The following is a 15,537-nucleotide window of genomic DNA, read 5'->3' as shown; positions in this document are numbered from 1 at the left end:
ATCTCAAAGGAAAAGAAAGGAAACAAATCAGCAGTGGATGTTTGGCTCAGTTAATATGCCTAGCATGCAGCCAACTCTGGGTTTGTTCCCCAGCACTCCATAAAGATATGGTAGCACATGCCTATAATAATGCTGGAGCTTAGTTGACGGCAGGTGATAAGGAATTCCAGATTCTCCCTGGCTGCTTAGAGAGTTCAAGGATATTCTGAGCCACATAGTGAGAATCAGTTTCAAAAGAACAACAAAGAAAGGTTCTTCAGCTGGGGGTACAGTTAAGTGGTAGAGCAGTTTCCTAGAACATGTGGAGCCCCAAGTTTAATCTCTAATACTATAATAAAAATTGTAAAAATAGATAAACAATTTTTTAAAAATTTTTCTTGCTTTCATTTATTATTACTTTTAGCAAGTTGAAGGCAATGGCAAAAGACCTTGATCTGGCTATATTATGGATTACCAAGCAAATGTTAAAAATAATATTATTGATATTTTCCTTCCAGGGAAGGGAGATACCATGATCATGAATGTGGTTTTCCCAGTGTGAGGCTTCTCCATTGCACCATGGATGTGTTGGCTCCTGTGATTTCCCCAAAGGTGGGAAACTCATAGTAGAGGACTGCATTCTCACTCTCCCCTTAAAAAAATTAAAAAAAAAATACAGAACTGACACCAAAATGTGATTGCAAGATACAACAGTGTATTTGTGAAAACCCCAGGGACAGGCAGGCAGCTAGCTCATATGGGCCTGTGAGTGCTTCTGCAGTAAACCAGGCTGCAGAGATCTGCACTGTAGCCACTCAGATTTTGTTTGCTTAATTGTTTTTTGGTCTTGCCCAGTTAGCCAGGATTGAGGGTTATTGAAAGAACTGCCCCTTTTGTTTACTAAGCCTAGCTTGTTCCTACTTCAGAATGTTTTCTTTCTGGGACTTGTGGATGAAATTTTATACATGCATAAAAAGTCTAGAAGTGGAGTTTCTGATAGTCTGTCTTTACTGTTGAATAATCACCTCATTGTCTTCCCTTAGTAGACTCCTGAGAAACCAAGAGTAAGATCTGTGGTTCCCATCCTCCTGGTACAAAGTTGTGTTCACTGGCAGCCTTTATACAGTTGCCTTCTTGTTGGCTTCAGCTTCATTTCCCTGCTGTGGTTCCCTTCTGTTTGCTGTGGTCCATCTTGTTATTTCATTTTCGCTATTTTATATGCGATTGTGAGAGCCATGATCATTTTCCCCCTCTTTTCCTGGGTGCAGAAAGATAAGGATTTCACTGGCTGAGACGGTTGTGGTTTCTTGGAGGTTTTTAGCTGGCAGTAGCGTTTGAATTCTGGTGTGTTAGCTGCATGCATCCTATTTTAATCTTGCTTCCTGTGGAAGTGCCTCAGGGACACAGTGTATTGCTAAATTTAGTGTGATGGATACTGGATCACACAGTTTCTGCCAGACCCTAGGCAAAGCCTTGGAGGTCATTCAGGTCTGCACATGAAGGATAAAGTTCTTCAAAAGTAGTTTTTACATGAAAGATTCTTAGTGATTAACAAAGCACCTAAATCATTGAATTTCAATGCAATTAAAAGAGTCTTCGGGGCTGGAGAGATGGCGCAGAGGTTAAGAGCACACTGCTGCTCTTGCAGAGGACCTAAGTTTAATTCCAGGCACCATGTCAGGTGGCTCACAGTTATAACTTGAGGGGATCTGATGTTCTTTTCTGACCTCTGTAGTGTGTATACACAAAAAAAATTAAATTTTTTGGAGGCATTAGATTACATACACCTTAGTTATTTTCTGTCTCCTTACCTGTTAGAGGGTGATATTTTTCTAAACACCATTGAAATTTGTACATTAAATAGGCTTCATGAACTTTACAGAAAAGCAGAAAATGAAAGTGAGGTATTAGAACTAAAATAGTTCACAGGAACTGGATGGCTTGGTGGGTCAAGTTCTGTAGTTCAGATCACCAGCACCCATGTAAAAGGTGGCTGTGTTAACATAACATGCATCTGTAACTTCATAGCTGGGGGTCAGAGACACATAGACACTGGGGACTTGCTGGTCAGGCAATCTTGCCCAATTGGTGAGCTGCAAGTTCACTTAGAAACTCTCCAAACAAACATGGAGAACAGTAGATGAAGACACCTGATACAGACTCTGACACACATACATACACCCTACACCCCACGCCCCACACCCCAAAAGCAAAGAAAGAGCTACAAAGTTCTTCAGTGTTTCCTTTGAGATAAATACAAGGAATTGGTACAGAAATAACTTTTTCTTGACGTAAGAAGGGAAAGTTTAGAGTAATATACTTTATCGATTCTTCAGTATCCTTGATACTTAAAAAAAAAACCCTTTAAAATGATAGCTAGTAATGATGTCTTTCAGTTGCTTGCTTATTTATTTATTTGTTTGTTTGTTTGTTTGTTTTGTCACACAGTCTTGCTCCGCATTCCAGGTTGCCCTCAAACTAGAGATCCTCCTGCTATCTGTTGAGTGGTGAGGTGACAGGCGTGTGCTACCAGTTTGGCCAGATGATGATATTGATGAGCTAGGAGGAGTAACACTATGCATTTTCGATATATCGTTATCTCTCCCAGCACCTGGGTAATATAGGTGCCCCTCATGAGGAGACCCCCCCCCCCCACACACACACCAGGTTTTTGTTTGAGTAACCTAGTGCTGATTGACAAGGCTGAAAATTCTTCATACACACAATGGAGTTCAATCCCAAAACCAATTTTAGGTATATAACATTCTCTGCATGCCACAAAGGATTCTCTAGGCTCTTTAGTGAATTGTGGTAGAAGCTATCCTCTAACATTGTGTCATCCTTCAGGAAGTCATTTACTCGATATAGGCAAGGAATAGAAGGCCCTGAGCATGCTGGACCCTGGGATGTTAAGCCAGCTGGTTTTGTGTTAGCTTCTTTGACCTGGGATCTGTGCTCTTAATTCCTAGAGAGAATAGAGTCATAAAAACTGTCTACTTCATACCCAGAGACAAAGACTCAGAGACCATAGTGCTCCTTGTGGGTTCTTGTCAGTTTTGAGTCAAGGAACCAAAAGGGTGTATTCTGCAAAGAATAAATCTGGCAAGACAGCCCTGGACTCTGCATAAGAAGCAGAGGGTTTGGTAATGGGTGTGAAGGACAGGGGTGATGACTGTGCTGCAGGTCTGAACAGGGTAAGTAAGTTCTCTCCAAGGGCGTGAGACTAGGCAATGGGAAACCTGTTAGGAGACCTGCTTAGTTACCCTGAACAAGGAATGAAGGGTGGGTGTGTCTAGACATATGGCATTCATAAAACTGGTGAGCACAGATTGCAAAGCTGTGGATGAAGCCAATCTGCCAGTTTGCTGATCATAGGAAATCATTGCCTGTGTTCATTTTTCTCCCTACCTTCCTCAGATAATAACTGCATGTTTGTGTCCTTTTAGCTCCTCACACTGTCCACAGTGGAATGCACTCCAATAGAATTAAAATAGTTGCCCCCTCTCCCGTATGTGGGGCACTTAGCTTAAGGTCTCTAGTAGATTCCTAATAAAGCTTGTATTACATTTTATTTTTCTTATGCCAACTATATATGTGTAAGAAAATGGAGTGTATGTTACCACAGTAAGATACATAATACAATATATAACAGTAATACAACAGTTGTAACAGTATACTATGATAAGAGCTACATGAATGTGAATTTCCCTTAACGATATCATTATGTGGTACCCACTGTTCTTGTGATGCCTTTGTAATGAAGTGAAATGAGGTGGATAAGTTTAGCATGAACGTTATTATTAAGTAAAATAAGAAATATCTGATTACCTGAGTATTGTAGTGCTATGTGTGACAAGCTGTATAATAATGGATGTCCTCTAATTGACCAATGTGGGGGATGGTATGTATAGTGTAGATGTGTGCCAAACTAAGGGATGAATCTTACTTTGGATGAGACAGGGGGACAGAACAAGAATCCATACAAATCATAGTTGTGTGCCATTTAAAACAAAGGAATTGTTTAGTTGCAGAATTTTGCACTTAATATTTTTAGACCACATATAGCTGAAACTAACATCTCAGATAAGGGAGAACTGCTGTATGTGATTATAGGATTTGTAACAGCGACCCTACTTTTCTACCATTCCACACTAAGAACATTTTCATATTCAATTGTAGTCACCACTGTGGAGACTATACTCATGCATGCGCGTGACGCACACACACATGCAGAGAGACACCATACATATATAATAAAAATAAATAAGAGTGCAGTCCACTACAGTATGGCTGCTGTGTCAGTGCCAGTTATAGCTTGAGGTCTGCCCTCAGTGGCTTACTTCAGCCATGACTCAGTTCTTAAAAGTCTCATAGCTTTTCCAAGCAGTGCTACCAGCGGGAGACCAAGTATTTAAATATGTGAACAGGTATCTTGGAGCTGACTTTGCCAGCTGCAGATGTTTCAAAGCTGCTGGCCATGAATTCTTTCAGCCTACACTGGCTGGGCATGCAGCGGTTGTCTATATCTAAATGGCTCTGTTTCCCTGCCTGGGGTTAGAGGAAGGCAACACACCAAAGAGTTAGAATCCTCAGTTTCCCTTTCTCTTTGTCCTTGCCCCAATGGCCAGGAAGGCCCTTTAGGTTTTCCCTGGGCTGAGAATATGTAGACATGAAAACAAGACTGTTCTACATGCAAAAGACACAGAGGATAAGTGAGAATTGCTGTTGTTCTCTGAGATACCACAGGAAGCTCACAGTTCAGTGGACATGGTTCAGCAGTAGGGATCATGCATGGTGGACACACTTACTCATAGTCATGACTTCTTAGCCCTACCCACATTGGAAGCTAATGTAGGGATTACAAGCTTAGCTTGCTCTGGAGTGTGTCTTGAGGTGTTAACCTGTGCTGGTATAGATATGAGCTCTCTGGAAATCAGTTGACCATGGTTCTTTATATGCTTGTGCACATGTGTATGTTTGAATTTGTCCACAGAACTATTTGTCACTGGAAAGTATGGACATCACATGTTCTGACAATCCTCCTCTCTTGCCTGTGCCCAGTGAAAGCCATCTCTTCCACCTTATGCTTTCCCTACCTTATGCTCTTAGACCAGAAAATTCTAAACAGGGTGTTTATGTCCTTTGGGATGCTTTGTGTATCTGGGAAACAGCTGTTTCAATCGGCACAGTCAGAGTGACTATGTAGGCTACTATGTAGCCCAGACTAGTCTTGAACGTAAGATCCTTCTGTTTCTGGTTTCTGATTCTTGGGATTAAAGTTATGCATTCTGCCCATTTAAAATTATTTTAGTCTTACCTTTACTTGAAAGATCTTCAGTTTTCACTTGGTGTTCTTTTGGATGACAGAGGAGGTTGTGTTAGCATTGAGAAGGTTCCTGGGGGGATTTCTGTAACTGAGAAATGTCATTTATAGGCTGCTCCTGAGCATTCTGAGATCAGGATAAACTCTGAGCAAGTTTGTGTGAACTGTCTATCTGTGTACTTTATGCAGCTGTATAGTCATTAAGTTCATTAGTGACGGCTTCCTGCCACTTTATGTGGTTCTTAGTAAAGCTACAGAATGCTCCTATTGTATAGTTGACAGTAAAGCTACAGAATGCTCCTATTGTATAGTTGACGAGTTCTTCAGGGGGTATGTGCAAAGGAATGCGTCCTTAGATTTTTGCTGGGTGGGCATCCATAGAGTACATGCACTGGAAGCAACCTAGTTGTGATGCCACAGATGATAAAAGTGTATGGGGTCACTGTCTTATATGTGGTCCTTTGTTGACTAAAGCGTCTACATGCAGACTGACTAGATTTAACTAAATCACCTCTGTCCAGTAATAAGATGTTGACATATATACTTCAGCATGTATTGGCTGACATTTTTACCTTACTTTGGCTATTATTTATTAACAGGTAATTGAAGATAGACGAGAAGTCTGAAAGAAAAGGATTTGCCTGCGTTTACTTCTGAGTAAGTGAAATCGTAAAATGGTTTCTCACTATGTAGTGACTTAACATGTCAGTCTTCCTGTGTTTCCTGAGCTTAAAAAAAAAAATAAATGTGACAATGTTGGGTTTCTGCATTGGAAATGGTGATTTACCAGCATTTGTTGCAATTGGCTGGTTTTACTAGCAAATGGTTGAGAAGGAAAGGATGAGCAATAGCAGTAATTCATAATAAACGGCTTTCACATTTTTTTTCTTAGATGTGCTGGACCTGGAACCCTGGACCTTGTACATGCTAGCAAGGTACCAAGCTGCACTCCTAAACACATAAAACCTTTAGTTTAGCTTTAGGAAGTTAGAGATTTATACCTTTTTAAAAAAAAAATTTACAGTACTGGGATTGACTGTCTTGTGTATGCTGCAGGTGCTTTGCCACTAAGCTACACCCTCAGTCCTGTATCAATTTTAGAAAACAAACATGGAGAGTGACCACAGTGTGTGTACTTTTCAGTGGAGCATAGCTGCTGATCTCTTTTGCCATGTACACATGAAGTTCTTATTTTACCCTGACTTTTAAAAACAAATTGAAAGCACTTGGCTCTGATTTCTATATCCCAGGCTTTCAGATGCTCCTCATGAAATTAGTGTGGAAGTGAACTAAGCCTTGAAAGTCTGTGTATGTCAGCCAGATTTTTCCATAAACATCTTTTGGCCAGATTCTGAGGTAGCATGGTTAGTAAATGGCTGCTGGGGAAGCAGTTTTCAGCAGTGCTGGTATGGGTTGTTTATCAAAACCAGAAGGAGGCAGCCTCTGGTAGAATGGGACCTTTGGAAGCTGATATGCTCATTGTCCTTCCTTTGTCACTAGGTTTCGATTGAAAGCATCTGTTATAGGCACTTTTAATAAAGAGTCTCATTGCTGGCAGTCCTTGACCTGTTACTTCTGTCTTGTAGAGAACACAGAGTTATGTGTTGTAGATTTGAGTTTATTCGGAGTAGGAGCCACAGGGTGTGAGTGCAGGGTATGTCTGGGTGTGTGCCTTTTGCTAAGCACTTCCCACCTAACGTTTGTTGGTTCTTGGTAGCAGCTTTTCTGAGATGAGATAGTTTACCCATTTGATGCATACAGATAGTTTACCCATTTGATGCATACAGTTTAGTGATTTTTACTATATTCAAGAAATCATATCCCCACCATCATGTTTACAATAGTTTACCAATCCCTAAAGAAACTCTGTTACCAGTCTCTCCCCAGCTCATAAGTACCATACACCTACTTTCTGTGTGTGCATTTGCTTAGCCTTTTGTGTGTGCTGGTTTCCACTCGAAGACTGTTTTCAGGGACTAAAGTGTGGTTTGGTATCGATGTTTCATTTCTTAGTAGACTCAAATGCTATTCCGTCATCTGCTCATTCATGCACCATACAGTCATTTTGGAAACTTTCTCTTCTCTTCCTGTGGTGATGGATACCACACTCAGGACATTGCACATGCTTGGCCAGCAGTCTACCAATGAACTGTGTTCTCCAAGCCTTTTTATTTTTCTTACTAATAAGACATAAGGTCTCTCTGTGTTGCTCAGCCCGACCTCTAACTCACACTCATGCTTTACCCTCTGGAGTGCAGGTATGTACCACCATGCTGCTCAAAACCTTTTACTTTGAAACCTGGGAAAACTCACCAGCGAGTTACAAACATATTACTGTGATTTCCTGTCCTTCACCTTTTCTAGTAGTAGTCACATTGTCCTATTGTCCTACAAGACAATCTGTCAGTATATGTACTTTTGAGTGTGCATTTATGAAAGAGAGAGACAGAGAAATATGCGCGTGCACACGTGAATGCACACACACAGAGGGAGCAGATTCTTACAATATACAGTACTTCAGGAAGAAGCGACATGTCCTTAGATCCCCTAATGTGCATGCTCTCAGTGTAACTGTACATTGGGAAAATAATCACCATACTATATTAGGTCATTCAGGTTGAACTAAAAGCCTCCCCTCCAAATACATACCCTTTTTCCTTATTAGAATACATGTGGGCATTTAAAAATAATAATAAAATAAGCTAAAATAATAATAAACTGGAGTAGTATGAAACAGACTGAGAAAAGAAAATGAGCCAAAACAAAAGTACAAGAATCACCTAAACACGTGTGCACACGTGCTCTCACACACACGTGTTGGTTTGAAATCCCATAAAAATACAACACAGGAAACCATAATATATACTCAAAGACTTGTAAGGAAGGAAAAAGATAATGCCCAGTCAAGGCATTATGATACAAGCAGGGAACCTCCAAAAATACCATTGAATTTGTTTTGTATTGGCCAACTACTGCTAGGCATGGGACTTGCCTTTCAGTGTGGTTTATATACTCAGTGAGATGCAGTTGAATAAAATTAATTTTCCTTTGCAAGTAGTTATCAATTGGAGAAAGCTTCTAGGTTAGGGATTGGGGATTTCCATCCACTTCTCTCAGTTCTAAGGATGCCATCTGATGCAGACCCCTGTATGCTCAGTACCTGCTCAAACTCTGTGAGTTTGTATATCTGTAGATCCTGTTAAGTGTTTGGAAGAAACTGTTTTTGGTGTCTTCCTCCCCACTAGTTCTTACAGTCTTTTTGCTTCCTTTTCCGACCTATTCCCTGATCCCTGAGGGGAAGAATTTGATGGCGACATCTCATTTAGTGCTGAGTATTCTAAGGTCTCTCTCTCTCTGCATAATGTCTGGCTATGGGTCTCTGTATTTGTTCCCATCTGCTGCAGGAGGAAGATTGCCTGTTGATGACTGAGCAAGGCACTGATGTATGTGTTCAGCAGAATACATTAGGAGTCATTTCACTGTTATGTTTCTTTAGCAGAACAGTAACATTTGGTTTTTCACCAGGTTCCTGGTCTCAGGTTCTTGGCCACCCAAGCAGCATTGGATGTAGGTTCCATCTCATGGTGTGGACCTTAAATTCGATTAGTTATTGGTTGGTTACTCCCACAGCTTTTCATTACCAGTACACCAGAGTATCTTGCAGGCAAGTCACTACTGTAGATCAAAGGGTTTGTACCTGGGTTGGTGTTTACCTTTCTCCTCTGGTTGTGTGCAGAGTAACTTCCAGTAACATGGACATTAGTCAGTAGAGGTGAAGGCCCTAGGTGTACACCAGCTGGACTTCTCCATGTCCAGTGAGTTATGTAGGTGCTGTCTTCAACAACAGGGCTTTTGCATCAGTCTGTGGAAAGCAACCAACAGCCTTGGCAATTGCCTGCATTGTGTGGGGTGTCCATGGAGCCTCATTGGCTAACAACTATGTTAGACATTATCCATTACTGGCATAGAGGTTTCATTTGGCATGAGAAATGTCTAGTTGGGATTTTGTCTCTCTCGTTATTTTGTGATTCCATTTAGATTACTTTCACATACATACATATTTTAAGAAGCTTTTACTGTATTAGGTTTCCATATGAACCCCCAAATGGCCATTAGTTTAAGCTATCCCTCCCCATATTCCCTCCTTTGTCCCCTCCTCTCTCTTCCCCATTTGACATTCCCCTTCTACACTCTGCCCCCATTTATTCATAACTATCCTATTTCCCTTTCCTAGGGAAATTAATCCCTCCCTTCTAGTCCTTTATTCTTAAAACTAACCGTTGTGGGCCTATGGATTGTAGCTTACTTATTGAAGACTTAAGAGCTAACATTCACATATAAATGAATACATAGCATTTTTGTCCTTTGGGGTCTGTGTTACGTCACTCAGGATGATTTTCCCCCAAGCTCCATGTGTTTATGTGTGAATTTCATCTTCATTTTTAATGGCTGTGTAATACTCCATCCTGTAATTGTACCACATTTTCTCTATCCATTCTTCTGTTGAGGGACATGTAGGTTATTTCCTTGTGACATGTAGGTTATTTCCTTTATCTGGATATTATGAATGAAGCAGCAGCGAGCATAGTTGAGCATGTGTCTCTATGGTAAAATGAAGAATCCTTTGGCTATATGCCCAAGACTGGTTTAGCTGAATCTTGAGTTAGATGAATTTTCATCTTCCTGAGGAACCATCACATTAATCTCCATAGGGGCTGACTTTACAGCAATGGAGGAGTGTTCCTCCTAATCCACATCTTCACGAGCATGAGCTCCTACTTGTTTTATTGATCTTAGTCATTCTGACAGGTGTAGAAGGGAATCTCATAGTTGTTTTAATTTGCATTTCCCTGATGACTAAGGATGTTGAACATTTCTTTAAGTGTTTCTCAGCCATTTGAGTTTCCTATATTGAGAATTCTGTGTTTATTCATGTATCCTAGTTTTTAATTGGTTTTTTTGATATCTAGTTCTTTGTCCATTTTGTATATTAGTCCTCTATTGGATGTGTAGTTGGTAAAAACCTTTTCCCATTCTTTAGGCTACCATTTTGCATGGCAGAGTCCTTTGTTGTGTAGAAGCTTCTCAGTTTCATGAGGTCCCATTTGTGAATTGATCTTAGTGGCTGTGCTAACGGTGTTCTGTCAGAAAGTCTTTTCCTGTGTGTGTCCATTTTTCTATCTTCTTTTGAGAATGCCTACTAAAGTCTATTGCCCATTTAAAATCAGGCCATTTGTGCGAAGACTTACTTCAAAGATAGATCTGTTACATGTTATGACAGGAATTTGAGGTGGGACATGTACTCTCATGGAAAATTCTAGACTGCTTTTCTCAAAGGCTTCTTTCATAATTCATTTTCAAAATTCTCTGCTACTGTTTTGGGACAACTTCTACCGTTTTATGCCTTCCAGCTTCCAAAGGAAAGAACAACAGAAGAATAAAAGCAGTAAAAGCTTCTCTAATGGTTCTTTTTGTTGTTATAGAGCAAACATGATCTCATCTGCTGCCCTCCCATCACAAGATGTTTGCTAGGACCCTCTTTTCAGGACTGAGTAGCAGTCCCCTGCCTGTCTTCCTTTACTCTAACCCTAATTCAGACATTCCTCTTTCCCACCCCATATAAGGTTACTTCCATGAAGAGCTGTAGACTTTGGCTCTGTGTGGATGAGTTGCATGACTCCTGCAATCAGGGTGATGAGGTTTCGTCTTCATGTGAAAGGGTTCTTGATTAGTCTGAAATGTGGTATCTACTTCTTAGCAGGTTGCATCTGACTGGAATCCCAGCTCTGTATTTGCATCTGACTCAATTCCAGCTTGTTATCAGAATCTGTAATTCCAGGGGTATTATGTTTATTGGCCAAAGGTTTCACTTTATGTACATGGAATAATTGAGACAGACTTCTTTGCTATTTTGGTATGAACCTGTAGAGCATCTCCCGATCTTCATTCACTGTTCCTTTGCCCAGCACAGGATACCTCCTCTCCCAGGCTGGGGAGATGGTACAGCTAGAAAAGTGCTTGCTATGCATGCTTTATTCCTAGCACCTGTTTTTGAAAAGCTTCATGAGGCAGAGTGGACCTGTAATACCAATGCTGGGGGAGGGAGAGACTAGGATGCCTAGAGCTCATGGGCCAGCAACGCTAGCCAGTGGTGAAATCCAGGTTCAAAAAGAGACCCTGTTAAAGAAAGTGGAGTGTGCTGGAGGAGCATGCCCAACACCTATCTACCTTTGGCCTACACAGGCATGTTCACATTGTGTGCACACACGCGCACACACACAGAGGAATACACACAGAGAATAACCTGCTTCACAGATAACAGCAGGGATTTTAGTATATTAGTTTGTGGTAGCCTAGGTTTCATCTGACTCTTGGTTGAGAATGGAGAATACATAGGAAGCAAGTGTGAGGCTCTTTGAAATAAGGAAAGTAAGCTGCAGGTGCTGGGGAGATGGCTCAGGGGATAAAGCACATGTGCATACATGAGGACTAGACTTTGGATAATCATCACCTCATACAAAATAGCTACTGTACAACGGCCCGCCTGTCACCCTGGGGTTTGGGAGACACAGATGGGATTCCCATGGAAAGCTAGTTTGCTAGAATACCCAAATTGGCAAGCTTCAGTTTCAGTGAGAGACTTTGTCTCAGTAAATAAAGTGGGGAGTGATCCAGGAAGACAGCTGACACCTATCCATTACACATACACACAGAGATACTCACAAACACATATATTGGCACACACATGGAAGCGTGTGCACATATACATTTTTAAAAAGTAAGATGATCTAAATCTCAAGGTCCAAATCAGGAGCAGAAGGAGAGAGAGCACAAGCAAGGAACCCAGGACCGCAAGGGGTGCACCCACACACTGAGACAATGGGGGATGTTCTACTGGGAACTCACCAAGGCCAGCTGGCCTGGGTCTGGAAAAGCCTGGGGTAAAACCGAACTCTCTGAACATAGCGGACAGTGAGGACTACTGAGAACTCAAGAATAATGGCAATGGGTTTCTGATCTTACTGCACGTACTGGCTTTGTGGGAGCCTAGGCAGTTTGGATGCTCACCTTACTAGACCTGGATGGAGGTGGGTGGTCCTTGGACTTCCCACAGGGCAGGGAACCCTGATTGCTTTTCGGGCTGAGGAGGGGGGGCGGACTTAATTGGGGGAGGGGGAGGGAAATGGGAGGCGGTGGCAGGGAAGAGACAGAAATCTTTAATAAATAAATTAAATAAAAAAACTTAGCAGTATTCAAAAAAAAGTAAGATGATCTGTAATATTTTGTGGAGATAATGTCCTTTATGTTATCTCTGAGTGCTCTGCTGGCATTTTCAAGCACATTCTTGCCTTCTGTTACAGTTATTAACTATAATTATATACATACATATGTGTGTGTATATATATATATATATAATTTAGTTGTTGTAAACTAAATAAAATACAGCTTTGAAGTCCCTTTCCTCCTTTGAAAAACTAAAGAGAAATTTTCATTTGTAGGGGGCATATATCCTCACAGCCAGGTTTTCTGGGTTATCTACTGGGATGCATAGTTATTTATTTTATTTTATATCACTAATTTTAAATATGGCTAAGAATTTAATTTATATTTTTGAAAACATCATGGGCTGCTTTCATGGTTTTGTCTAAGAACCTGAATTAAAGGCAAGATATTTGACGACAATGGAAGGATGGTATTTACTGCTGTGTAAGCTTCTTTACATCCACTTTAAAGACACTTTCTTTTTCATACGAATAATGCTTAATTTATAGTATATATGTGTTCAAAATAGCATGTTTTACCTGCACGTGTCACTTTTTGACTGGATCTTTTTGCAGATTTATTTACATGGATATTTGTTACTTTGCACTCTGTGGATATTTGTCTTTTTCAATGAGTGGGGGGAATAATATTAATCTTGTGTGACATTCAGATAAGGAGGGAATGGATAGATTTATGGCTTTGCAGTTGAGGCTAGTTGGTGAATTATAAATAAATTCTGGTAGGGCTGAGGAGATGGGTCAGTCAGTAAGGTATTTAGTGTATGGACATGAAAACCTGAGTTAACCCACATTAAAAAGCAAAAACAAAACCCCCCAAAACTCAGACATTAATTGTAGTGTGAGCTTGTCCCAGCAGTAGAGACCAGTGGACCTGTGGCTTGCTGGACAGCCAAGCTGACCTACTTGGGTCCTGTCTTAATAAACAAGCTGGATAGCCATCCTTAGGAATGTCACCTGAGGTTATGCTTTGACACATACCTTTCCTTCTCCATATACAAAACTCTTAGCTGTCTCAGTGAGCCCTGGACTGACCTAATTGGCCAAAGACCACATCACAACATGCTGTGTATACCTTGTCTGATATGTCTTGTCCTTTTTGGTACTATGGAGTTGAATTGGTTTCTTTTTTAGTAAAGAGGAACTGGTGTGATACCTTCATCTTGTATAAGAATCAAAAATCTGTGTGTGAGCTGTCCCAGGTATTTTGTATTCTCAAGATGACTCTGGAATTCCCATACCAAAAGCAATTTCTCAGTTGTGTTTAATCTCTGAGTGCTGAAGAAAGCCTCTTTCCAATCTCTTTTCTCCTGTAACTTAGGTGAAGGCCCAGGATGCCCAGGAGATAAAAGAGATTGTGTTCCCTTCTGATGCATTTTATTAAATGAAGTCCATATCATTATTTATAGGGCTCACAACTTCCTGGAAAGACAGCGTTGCAGGCAACAAGTAGTGGGGTACATTGCTATGGAGTTACTTCCAGCATGACAGCCTGTTTTATGCTTTTAGAAGGGCCTAAAAATAATCACACATTTTCTGGTGAGTCCAGCTAGGAAGGTTTCATCTAAATAATGGATTCGCAGACAGAGGAACTTTGCCTGGAAAGGTTTGATGTTGGAAAGGCAAAAACGTGCTGTGTGTTGCATTCTTGTTACCCCGGAAAAACAACTGAACACTATCCTCCTCTACTAACATTACTAACCTTCACTACAGTAGTGTCCCAGGTACCATTGTACCAAATCCCACTTGCCAGCAAGCTAGTCTAGCTAACAAATTGGTAAGCTCCAGGTTTAGTGAGATGCCTTGTCAAAAGACAAGGTAGAGAATGATAGAGGGTTTTGTTTGTTTGTTTGTTTGTTTGTTTTTGTCACCCAAAACAGAACATCATAAATGAAGTATGCAAAGATTTTGAGATAATTACAGCTTCAAACCTATTGCAGGTCTTGCCCCTGCCCCCTCTTTTCTTCCTAAAGAGTAGCTTATGGGAGCTGTTTTCATCTCTGGAAGGTAACAGCTTGGATTTAGAAGGTGCTTACCCAGTTAGAATGCAATAAGATGGCCTGAGTGACAGTTAACTGTACAAGAATATGGTCTGTGTCACTGATGAGTCTCTGTCTGTTCATGTGCTTGGTGTTTTGTCTCAGAGTTTATTCAGGTGCTATGCACTCCAGGAGAGCAAACTGGGATGGCATCCATTAGAGAAGACTGATTCACGTGGTAAGATGAAGAGATTCATTTCTGCAGGCCCAGACAGTATGCCTGAAAGAGTGGGGACTCCAGCCCTCTTCTTTTCCCCAAAGCCATCATTTTAGACCTGGCTCAGTATTTACCATGTTCATACTTTGAAGTAATTGCATTTAAATTATATAAAGTTAGAGTGACAAATACCTTCTCTTTTGGCTTTCTGCTTATTTTTAAAACTGATTTTTAAAATCATGAGCTCGCCTAATATTGAGCAGTTAGGTTGTAAAAAATTAGCAGTTAGGTTGTTAAAAAATATTATAGACTATTATTGTATAAGTGTGTGATTGTTAGTGCATTTATGCTACGACCTTCATGTAGAAGTTAGAGGACAACATTCTTTTTTTTTTTTTTTTTAATTTTTCGAGACAGGGTTTCTCTGTGGTTTTGGAGCCTGTCCTGGAACTAGCTCTTGTAGACCATGCTGGTCTCGAACTCACAGAGATCCGCCTGCCTCTGCCTCCCGAGTGCTGGGATTAAAGGCATGCGCCACCACTGCCTGGCCCTGAGGACAACTTTTGTAGTTTGTTTTCTTCCTCCACTGTGGGCTCTAGAGATGAAACTTGGCTCATCAAGCTTGAGTAACAAAGATACCTGTGCTGTCTGGGAAGTAGAGTAGAAGAGGAGGGGCCAATGTCTTTTTATCTCCTGCACAGGCACCACCCCTCAGTGACTTAAGTTGCTCCTGTACACGTCTGTGTTTTAAAGGTTCCA

General features: G+C 40.8%; 1 protein-coding gene and 1 pseudogene across 29 annotated transcripts in view; both read left to right on the top strand.

Moving 5' to 3' along the window:
* Positions 1-15,537, top strand: part of LOC142841479 (F-box-like/WD repeat-containing protein TBL1X) — a 171,692-nt gene that overhangs the window by 72,979 nt on the left and 83,176 nt on the right. For 20 of the 29 annotated variants that reach the window (XM_075958384.1, XM_075958376.1, XM_075958373.1 and 17 more), the window contains exon 2: positions 5,902-5,959. The gene's annotated coding sequence lies outside the window, so the exon portion shown is untranslated. Of the gene's footprint in view, positions 1-5,901; positions 5,960-6,194; positions 6,238-15,537 lie in introns of all 29 variants that reach the window. The other 9 variants (XM_075958380.1, XM_075958392.1, XM_075958378.1 and 6 more) reach the window with 1 other exon arrangement.
* LOC142841920 (U1 spliceosomal RNA) lies at positions 502-603 on the top strand (annotated as a pseudogene).

The sequence above is a fragment of the Microtus pennsylvanicus genome, chromosome X (genome assembly GCF_037038515.1).
Source record: "Microtus pennsylvanicus isolate mMicPen1 chromosome X, mMicPen1.hap1, whole genome shotgun sequence".
Classification (NCBI taxonomy): domain Eukaryota; kingdom Metazoa; phylum Chordata; class Mammalia; order Rodentia; family Cricetidae; genus Microtus; species Microtus pennsylvanicus.
The sequence above is the reverse complement of the archived record's forward strand: the minus strand, read 5'-3'. Positions and strand labels throughout refer to the sequence as shown.